We start from the raw sequence: 11671 nt of genomic DNA, 5'->3' as shown, positions 1-11671 counted from the left end.
GTCAAAGCGCCATCTGTAATGAGTATTCTCCCTTTGTAATTTCGTAAACATTTTACAGGCGTTTCTTTCTCTTTGCGTTACAACAACACTTGTCCTAAGTAAAACTTAGTGTTATAAATAGAAGGGGAGCAATAAGCTTTGAAAACGTATAAATATATCTTTTCTCAATGTCATTCGACCTAATCTGAGTTTTAGAGTGAATGTTTTCCATAATCCAAAACTGTGTTTTCTCGTATTATTGATGCAGAACTAAGGGTACGCACAACATAGCTGAGACAACAATATGAACTATAGGCGAAACATGAAAGGCGAGCGTAGTACATAAATGTTTTGGAATATCTTGTATGTCGAGTGGATAACATAAAAAGGAGCAATAACGACATTTTGTTCCCTGAGCTTAAATACATAGGCATTTACAATTTCTTAGCTGGTTAGCAGGTTGATGTTTTTTTAGGATACTGATCACGGTGACGATTTAGGCCAACAAACGCAAATTGCCTCTGAATTATGTGCCAGTATTTTGAAAATGTTAAATGCTCCCACCTTTTTGAAAAAGGTGTATCCGCGCGGTGTTGTTTAATGCCACACCAAGCAATATTATAGCGATGTTGCAAGGGTCTGTAACACGATAGCCTGGATATAATACGTCGCCAGTGCCGTAGCCTGGGGTGGTTGGGGTGGGGGTGGGGGTTCGGGTTGCTTGTGATACTTGTACAAATATTTGCACCCCTCCCCCCATCCCCCACACCCCCTGTCAAAAAAGGTTAACTACGGCCTTGGTCGCGGTACGACTGACAGTCAACCAAGTAACACAGCTTGACCTGCTGATGAATTTTGTCGCCTCTTTCGTTGACGTGTAAAGGCATGCAAACACGTGGGGACCCAAAAACATATCTATGTACCCTAATGAAATACGCAAGTAAAACTTGCAAGCAATAATCCATCATTATCTACATACAAAATAAATCGTAATGATAATTTATTTCCGCCGTCTCTGTAGTTACCATAGAAAATTCGAAAATGTAGATTTCAAATTTAGTGTGGCCGTAATGAATCTTCGTCACATACATAGCAATTTTACGTGCGCATCAAGTAATGTGCAAGGTATTCACAGAGTCTCGAATTCTGTTTGGAAATTCACTCAACTATGGGAGAGTGTCAAGGGGGATTCAGGAGGGATCGTTCAAAGGTGAACAATAGTTTATCCTATATGGTTTAAGGCCGCCGTTGCATGGCAGGAGTACTGTTGTGCGGCGTCAGGCATCAAACACTTACTTATGCAGATTGTGTGAGTGGCGGGTTCTACCGGTAGAGGACATGCTTACCTTGATCGCGAACACCTGGTGTCCTCATTGATTTTCAGTGATCCATTCATTTTCACTGCTATTTTGCCCTTTACGCCAATGGAATCTGTTTGGGCGAATAATCGAGACTGGTTACTCTCTGGCGTTGACTTTATATTTTTGATGATGGTATTGTTATCTCGGATGACATGTTGAATTTATTTTTCTGTTACTTGCTGTTGATCTGGTGTTGATTGCTAACACCGTTGAAAAGATACAAAGAGGATTCGATTAGCCTGGTTCCCTGGGAATACTGCGCTGGCGCTACACTGACCCAGGCAATGACTGCCTGGTTTCCTGGATATCACAGCATACCCAGGGAACCATGCTGGGATTACATAAGTTGAAATACTATTGAAGTCCTTTGTTGCTTAACCATTACGAGTATTTGACTTGTAATGGTTAAGCAACAAAGGTGTTAAATGCATATGCATATTTAGGCCTAGTTATCACATCATAGCTTGTCTGGGCGAAGGCACTTTAGTCAGAAGCAGATCAAGCAAATAGGGTTCTGTGTCCAGTGAGATCCTATCTCAAAAGGTATGATGTATTTGTAGCGAATGTTCCCAAATTTTTTTAACAATGTGTCATTTTAAAGATAAGGGGACATAATAAGAATAAATCCATAGAACATATTGTACATTTATGTTGAGAATAGGGTAAAGGTCATCCAACTGTGTCGCGAGTGGGGGAGCTGGAGTATATCCATCATCTGGTGTATATCTATGTAAATATATAATGTAATGGTGGTGTGAACTGAATCTTCCTCCTGATAGGTTTCCACATCCATGTGATAAAATGTCATTATCTATTGCGAACAGACCCCGCCGTGTCATGTTATAAATGTATTATTCTGTTTTGGTTCTGTATATTTGCACAGGTGATAACAGACTGTTACACAAACGTGTCAATGATGATTCTGCTTAGGACTGGAGGGCTGTGTGCAGATAGAGCATCCTTAGAAATGTACAGCAATTCTACATCACTGATGAATGGTGCTATTTACCTACATGAAATACATTCTCTTGTGTATAGGTGAATTATTAACTGGTTTAGAACTGGACACAATAATTAATAATCACTGAGGTGTTAATTATTACTGATAACGATGCTTTATGTAAAAGGATGCCAGGCACCCGGAGAAGTCGATCATAGTTTATATTTAAACTGCGCCCGACATGGTGTATTCTCCCTGCTGTGTTTTGTACGATAAACAACGACCACGAGTCGTTTATTTCTTTTATGAGATATCAATATTATGTACAGCCTCTTTTAGGATGTTACTATTATGTAAAAGGTTTAAAAATATTTTACCCGTATTTAAATAATGATGACTCCTTGGATAGAATCCCACGTCGGCAATGTATGACAAGTCCATTTTATGAAAAGGGGTGGTAGGGATGGTGGTCGGGATAGTGGTTCATTTGGTCGTTCCCGCATATTCTCACACTTTGCAAGTCAATTATCTGTACCTTTTCACCTAATACCGATTGTCACATCTCTCCTACTTTTGGATGCGATTGTTTGGCCGTTGCGTTAATCGACGTTGCCCAGGTACATTTACGGGGAGCAACTCACTAGACACCAACCGCTCGTGCATGTTCGAATCTCCAGAAAAGACGTAATGACAGAACAATGTTTTATCGTCAAATGAACCACGCTTCGTTCTTCGCTGCTCTTTACGGTTTATGGTATATGGAGAAAAACGAAAATTGTTTCTTTCCCAAAATCCACATATGAACTATATAATTGTTTCAGTGATCCATTCATATAAGTTTCACGGCTATTTTGCCTTTAACGCCCAGTGGAACTGTTTCGGCGGATGATCGAGAATGGTTATCTTTGGCGTTGACGTTTTCTGTAATATTCGGTATGTGCATTATCTCAACACAATACAACGATCAAGCTAGCGAAATATCTCTTGTATGTCTACGAGTGGCACATTCGACTGTAGTAAAAATATCATGTAGACACAGTGAGATGGAGGCATAACGAGGTGTGGGCAGAATGAGATGTGGAGACAATGAGATGTGGAGAAAATGAGATGTTGGCACAGTGAGATGCAGGCACAGTGAGATGGAGTCACAGTGAGATGGAGGCACAGTGAGATGCAGGCACAGTGAGATGAAGGCACAGTGAGATGGAGGCACAGTGAGATGCAGGCACAGAGAGATGCAGGCACAATGAGATGGAGGCACAGTGAGATGCAGGCACAATGAGATGGAGGCACAATGAGATGGAGGCACAGTGAGATGCAGGCACAATGAGATGGAGGCACAATGAGATGGAGGCACAGTGAGATGCAGGCACAATGAGATTGAGGCACAATGAGATGGAGGCACAATGAGATGCAGGCACAGTGAGATGGAGGCACAATGAGATGGAGGCACAATGAGATGGAGGCACAATGAGATGGAGACACAGTGAGATGCAGGCACAATGAGATGCAGGCACAATGAGATGGAGGCACAATGAGATGGAGGCACAATGAGATGGAGGCACAATGAGATGGAGGCACACTGAGATGCAGGCACACTGAGATGCAGGCACAATGAGATGGAGGCACAATGAGATGGAGGCACAGTGAGATGCAGGCACAGTGAGATGGAGGCACAATGAGATGGAGGCACAATGAGATGCAGGCACAATGAGATGGAGGCACAATGAGATGTTGGCACAGTGAGATGCAGGCTCAGTGAGATGGAGGCACAGTGAGATGGAGGCACACTGAGATGGAGGCACAATGAGATGGAGGCACACTGAGATGGAGGCACACTGAGATGCAGGCACAATGAGATGGAGGCACAATGAGATGGAGGCACAGTGAGATGCAGGCACAATGAGATGGAGGCACAATGAGATGGAGGCACAATGAGATGGAGGCACAATAAGATGTAGACACAGTGAGATGTAGACACAATGAGATGTAGACACAATGAGATGTAGACACAATGAGATGGAGACACAATGAGATGTAGACACAATGAGATGTAGACACAATGAGATTTAGACACAATGAGATGGAGACACAATGAGATGGAGACACAATGAGATGGATGCAAAGTGAGATGGAGGCACAATGAGAAGGCGGCACAATGAGATGGAGGCACAGTGAGATGGAGGCACAATTAGATGGAGGCACAGTGAGATTGAGGCACAATGAGATGGAGGCACAGTGAGATGGAGGCACAATGAGATGGAGACACAATGAGATGGAGACACAATGAGATGGATGCAAAGTGAGATGGCGGCACAATGAGATGGCGGCACAATGAGATGGAGGCACAGTGAGATGGAGGCACAATTAGATGGAGGCACAATGAGATGGAGGCACAATGAGATGGAGGCACAGTGAGATGGAGGCACAATGAGATGGAGGCACAGTGAGATGGAGGCACAATGAGATGGAGACACAATGAGATGTAGACACAATGAGATGTAGACACAATGAGATGGAGACACAATGAGATGTAGACACAATGAGAAGGAGACACAATGAGATGGAGGCAAAGTGACATGGAGGCACAATGAGATGGAGACACAATGAGATGTAGACACAATGAGATGTAGACACAATGAGATGTAGACACAATGAGATGGAGGCACAATGAGATGTAGACACAATGAGATGGAGACACAATGAGATGTAGACACAATGAGATGTAGACACAATGAGATGGAGACACAATGAGATGGAGGCACAGTGAGATGCAGGCACAATGAGATGGAGGCACACTGAGATGGAGGCACAATGAGATGGAGGCACAATGAGATGGAGGCACAGTGAGATGCAGGCACAGTGAGATGGAGGCACAATGAGATGGAGGCACAGTGAGATGGAGGCACAATTAGATGGAGGCACAGTGAGATGTAGACACAATGAGATGTAGACACAATGAGATGTAGACACAATGAGATGGAGACACAATGAGATGTAGACACAATGAGATGTAGACACAATGAGATGTAGACACAATGAGATTTAGACACAATGAGATGGAGACACAATGAGATGGAGACACAATGAGATGGATGCAAAGTGAGATGGAGGCACAATGAGAAGGCGGCACAATGAGATGGAGGCACAGTGAGATGGAGGCACAATTAGATGGAGGCACAGTGAGATGGAGGCACAATGAGATGGAGGCACAGTGAGATGGAGGCACAATGAGATGGAGACACAATGAGATGGAGACACAATGAGATGGATGCAAAGTGAGATGGCGGCACAATGAGATGGCGGCACAATGAGATGGAGGCACAGTGAGATGGAGGCACAATGAGATGGAGGCACAATGAGATGGAGGCACAATGAGATGGAGACACAATGAGATGTAGACACAATGAGATGTAGACACAATGAGATGTAGACACAATGAGATGTAGACACAATGAGATTTAGACACAATGAGATGGAGACACAATGAGATGGAGACACAATGAGATGGATGCAAAGTGAGATGGAGGCACAATGAGAAGGCGGCACAATGAGATGGAGGCACAGTGAGATGGAGGCACAATTAGATGGAGGCACAGTGAGATGGAGGCACAATGAGATGGAGGCACAGTGAGATGGAGGCACAATGAGATGGAGACACAATGAGATGGAGACACAATGAGATGGATGCAAAGTGAGATGGCGGCACAATGAGATGGCGGCACAATGAGATGGAGGCACAGTGAGATGGAGGCACAGTGAGATGGAGGCACAATGAGATGGAGGCACAATGAGATGGAGGCACAGTGAGATGGAGGCACAGTGAGATGGAGGCACAATGAGATGGAGGCACAGTGAGATGGAGGCACAATGAGATGGAGACACAATGAGATGTAGACACAATGAGATGTAGACACAATGAGATGGAGACACAATGAGATGTAGACACAATGAGAAGGAGACACAATGAGATGGAGGCAAAGTGACATGGAGGCACAATGAGATGTAGACACAATGAGATGTAGACACAATGAAATGGAGACACAATGAGATGGAGGCACAATGAGATGGAGACACAATGAGATGTAGACACAATGAGATGTAGACACAATGAGATGTAGACACAATGAGATGGAGGCACAATGAGATGTAGACACAATGAGATGGAGACACAATGAGATGCAGGCACAGTGATATGGAGGCACAGTGAGATGGAGGCACAATAAGATGGAGGCACACTGAGATGGAGGCACAGTGAGATGGAGGCACAATAAGATGGAGGCACACTGAGATGGAGGCACACTGAGATGGAGGCATGGCTAGATGTTGGTACAGTGAAAGAGTCACCTAAGCCATTATTTCGTGATTGCCAAAAGTGTAACAGGTACAGATGGATTAGTAACCGTAACCTTTCTGTGATTCTCAAATATCTGTTACAATAAATACTCTACCCAATTGTTGCATTGATTATGTAGAAAGAATACGGTAATGTTTGTACGAGAGAGTAAATTTGTGCAAGTCATGCTTATGGCGAGATAACGTGTTGACTCATCATGACTCGTGGCAGTGTGTATTCCAGTACTGGCATCAACACTTGGTGTGTGGGTCAGGAACACTCCCAGGGGCAGTGATAGCAACGGCCCACAGGCACCCTCACAAAGCGAACTTTGACCCTTGCGACACTGGATCCCTTAGATCCTTTGTTAACACAGCTCCCACAATAAGCTCCCACTTTCGTTATCATTAGCAAGGCAAGTCCATAACACATACTGAGGTATTACACACTCTGGTACTGACGGTACAGACTCTAGTACTGATGGTACACATACTATAGTACAGAAGGTACACATACTCTGGTACTGTTTGTTTGTTGTTTAACGCCGCTCTCGGCAATTTTCAAGCTTATGGCGGCGGTCTGTAAATAATAGTCTGGACCAGACAATCCAGTGATTGATATCATGAGCATCGATATAATGTGATCCACTGACATGCATCAACCAAGTCAGCGAGCATGTCCCTCGATCCCTTTAGTCACCTCTTACGACAAACATAGTCGCCTTTAAGGGGAAGCATGGGTTTCTGAAGGCCTATTCTACCCCGGATCTTCAGGGGTCATATACAACATGAAGCAATACCTTTCTTCACATAAAGTTAAAAATATCTCTTTAACATATGCACGAAAGAAATCACCAAGTCTATGATACACTAGACATACATTTCCATCTCAAATACATTGATACGTGACGGCGGGATATCATATGATAGAGGGTTTTGGCAACGTTGAAACACGTTTTATTTGCCATTAGAAAACCGTATTTCTGTATATTAGGCAAAAGACAGTACTTGTAAAACAAACTAAACATTCAAGATAAGAAGATGACTTGAAAAGAAAAAAGTTTGGTGAACGACACAAGGGTTGAATGAACACCTGTATCTACGTTATTCAAACAGTGACAATTGTTATAAGCGACTGGAACGTTATGTTCGCATAAAAATGTACCGCATGGAGCAGGGAAAATCAAGGGCAGATAAGAATGTTTCTAATATATTCTAATGCAAAGTATCTCAAATGACTTGCCAATAGAGGTCATAATTTCAATTATCGATGGTGAGGCTGTCGATTAAAGCCTCCACGTATAAACTTACAATCATGTTTTGAATATTGTGATGCTGTCATTTCATTGTGATATAAAGGTTACAAGTTAGTGAGAGTTTATATATTTACGCTTACTCAACAATATTGAAGCTATTCTTGTGTTTTACATTATAATTGACAAATAAAGTTGACTTTCCTTTCTAGAAAAATAATGGAGCGGTGATGAAAAGGCATTTCCCCCATAAGTTTGTGGTTGACTAAATCCAGCTTCGTTATTTGGATAGCTGGTAGATTTCTAAACAAATAATTCTCTCTTGAATTTTGTTTCTTTTCATAAATATAAATACTGTTATGACGAGGAATCTGTTTTTTTTAAATAGCATGTCGCAGGAATAACTCGTTTTTTTTTCAAATTCACCTCCTTTTTTGTACAAACCACATTCACTCTGCCAGTTGGGCCCTCAGTCGTGCCTGACTCCTAACATCATGGGTCGAAACATGGCCCTTTTACGTTTATTGGTTTGGCAGAATAATACCCGTACTTGTGAATTTCTCCCACATTTGACAACAGGTGTTATATTGACTAAAATACTGTTAATGCTGTGTGGGACACTATTAATTATAACATGTTTCATGTTTGAATTGTTTACCACACAATTAATGGTAACATGATTAATATTTATTTTGTAAGTACAGTATTAATTGTAATATTTTTGTTCCTTTTTATTGTTACAACTATTAATCATAACATGTTTATATTTGTATTGTTTATGACACTATTAATTACAACATGTGTACATGTTCACAGCACCATAAACCGAAACAGAGGAAACAGTACTGCAATACGTCCATTCTGTCCCAGCCAGCTGTCATCCAAGGTCGGTCGGAAAAGTTTGCACTGGTTCTCCCTGACAAGGCCTCAAATAACATCACCATAATATGTAAGCATCACCACATTATAGTTTTATAAAAAAATGACATTTGCAATAATGCCCTACATAAGCCCAGCATGTTCATCTGCCCAAAGCATGCATCAGTACTAGGAACTTTTGACTTGACCCTAAAACCTGAAGACATGGCCATTCTTCTTTCGTGATGGATTCTAAAGCTCCATAAAAATACGTACAAAGAGAGCAGATGTACCACCAACTCCACGTTTAAAGGAATTTTTTTTTTCTTATTCACAGAACACATGTGAAACAAGTGGTATTATTACCATGTGGATTCTAAAAAAACTCAAAGGATTTGCTTGACCTTTGTGCAACTCAGTACAGAACCAAAGTTCAACTCTGTCTAACATATTTTTTTCAACTTTGTACACCACTATCCCACACCCGATTACTCGATTGTCATTGGTCAATCAGAGGTTGTCAAATCACAATAAAGCCCCCTCTGACTGAGGTTTGACGTCAGCTGTTCATAGAGTCGTACTTTTTTCAGTCATTGTCGGTAGGAATACTTATATAATTATATCTACAATTATAGGTTACAAAATGCAAAGTTGCGATTACTACAATATTCAAAGGTTGTGTGGCAATACATTTCGTGCAGAAAGCACTATAGAAACTACAAAGAGAATGTATTTTAAATTTTGGGGAGAACAGAGAGTTTGGAATTTGGTGCTTTACTATATACGACCGTGACGTCATATTATTTTGCGTCACAATGAGCGAGATGATACCGTAATAGTGACGCGCGGAGTAGAACGAAAGCTTTGCATTTTAATCCGGGAAATTTGTCACTGACACCATAACACATTAAACCTCTTCATTTTGCACCTCTTGGTCCGCTAATTTTGCTTTTATGGCCCAAATTGTCCGTATTGCGTTTCTTTTTGTGAAGAGTATATATTCGCTGTACTTCCTTGTTCAATCACTCTTAATTTAGAATTGTTTGACAGAGGAAATGTAGACGTAACTAAAATTTCATTCATGTTAAGTAGTATCAACAGAGTTGAGTTAGTGAGTGAGTGTTTGGGTCGAAGCCAGGACTGTGTTATGTACACTTCCCTCTACACCACCTGCCACGCGTCCCAAGAAGATTCCGGGTTAGAATTGGTCTTTAACAACCCATTCGTGTCGTAAGGCTCGCTGTCGCTGACATGGTTGATGCATGTCATCGTATCCCAGTTGCGTAGATCGATGCTCATGATGTCAATCACTGGATTGTCTGGTCCAGACTATTATTTACAGACCGACGACAAAAAGCTGGAATATTGCCGAGAGGGGCGTTAAACAACAAACAAAGGAACAACCTGCCACGTCATGGCCCAGTGGTGTAGGATCAGGAACTACATCAGTGTGTAGAACTTGGCACATCACAATGCCTATTGAACACAATGAACCAGGCACAGTCATACCACTTTCTGCCTGTCTGATGTCTGATCGCTGAACGTAAACATATTCTCCAGATGTGGTCGCGTTAGAACACATACTGTCAGATATCCCGACTTACCGACGATATTATTGGAAACTTGAGTGTACAGAAAAAATGAGACACCACTGTCTCTATAATTCTACTTGAGACACTGAACAACATCGTCTAAGAGATAAAGAGTGCGCGAGGGGGCGGTGTGGGTAGTCTCGCGGGGAAGGAGTTCGGCCGTTACAACGAAGGGGCTTGTTTAAATTGAGAGACTCTGAAGGCTGCACTGAACAATTACCGTACCACAAAGAGTAAGTTCACATTTAGAGCTTTCTGTAATAGTGCAGACATAGCTATTGTTTTGCAATTTTATTGTTATTGTGAATATCCCAACGGGTTATTCGGGAAGGTATTCTCTATGATAATTAGACCCCCTCCGTGGTCTTATGGTAGAGCGTCCGCACGGAGAGCGGAAGGTCCGGGGTTCGATCCCCGGCCGCGTCATACGGTATTTGTTGTTACCCTGTCTAGCGCTCGGCACTCAGGGGGCTAAAAAAGTACTGGTCGGCTCGGAGTCAGTGAGTGGGGTATTCATGTTAAACTGCGGTATGGTATCTCAGTGTGCTAGCACTATAAATCGGCATCAGCCCGGACGAGTACAACCAGCCGCACACACCCGTGCATGCACGTCGCTATAAAAGATTGTACCTCAGTATGGCATCGGCAGAGCAGAGCAGGCCTAGGGTAGATAACGTCGGCTTTAAAAGATCCAGCTATTTAAGGAACGGACCATGTATATCAGTGATCTATAGAAAGACAGGTAATATATTGACAGAACCACAAATGCTGGTATCATATTTACAGGCATTACGGCAATTGCCGTACCCAATATCAGCATCTAGGTCATGTCAAATTTCCATTTAGGGCAACTATATCTGTACTCTAGCCTGCACATTGTGATAAGTGAAAGAGTGGGTCAGTGAGTGTTTGATTTCACCGAGATCAGCATTTTTCCTGCAACACTACGTCGGACTGCTAATAATAATATATAGCTACATGTAAGAGAGTGAATTTATGGATGTCAACTTCTCCATCATGAGGCGCACAACGTTTCGGAGTTTATGCTTACCCCTTCAAATCTGACAGTTTAATCTTAGTTTAACCTACAACTGTGGATCGCAGCTCAGCACAGATGAGAATTAGTTTTGCACCGTGGTCTTTCGTTTAATAAAAATATATCTCATTTACGTTTTTTGGAACATCAGTCCGGACAAGTACAAGCAGCCACACACAATAATCTTGGACGCGACGTTATACCCCATTTCACCTCACCTGTGATGATTATATCAAACTGTAGATTGTGTAACTGAGTAAACAGTGACCAGAAAACGACACACCTAACACACGTGACCTGGGACATACCATTATCAC

The sequence above is a fragment of the Haliotis cracherodii genome, unplaced genomic scaffold, assembly GCF_022045235.1.
Source record: "Haliotis cracherodii isolate W230 unplaced genomic scaffold, xgHalCrac1.p SCAF_3, whole genome shotgun sequence".
Taxonomy (NCBI): Eukaryota; Metazoa; Mollusca; class Gastropoda; order Lepetellida; family Haliotidae; genus Haliotis; species Haliotis cracherodii.
Note: the sequence above shows the minus strand (reverse complement) of the source record.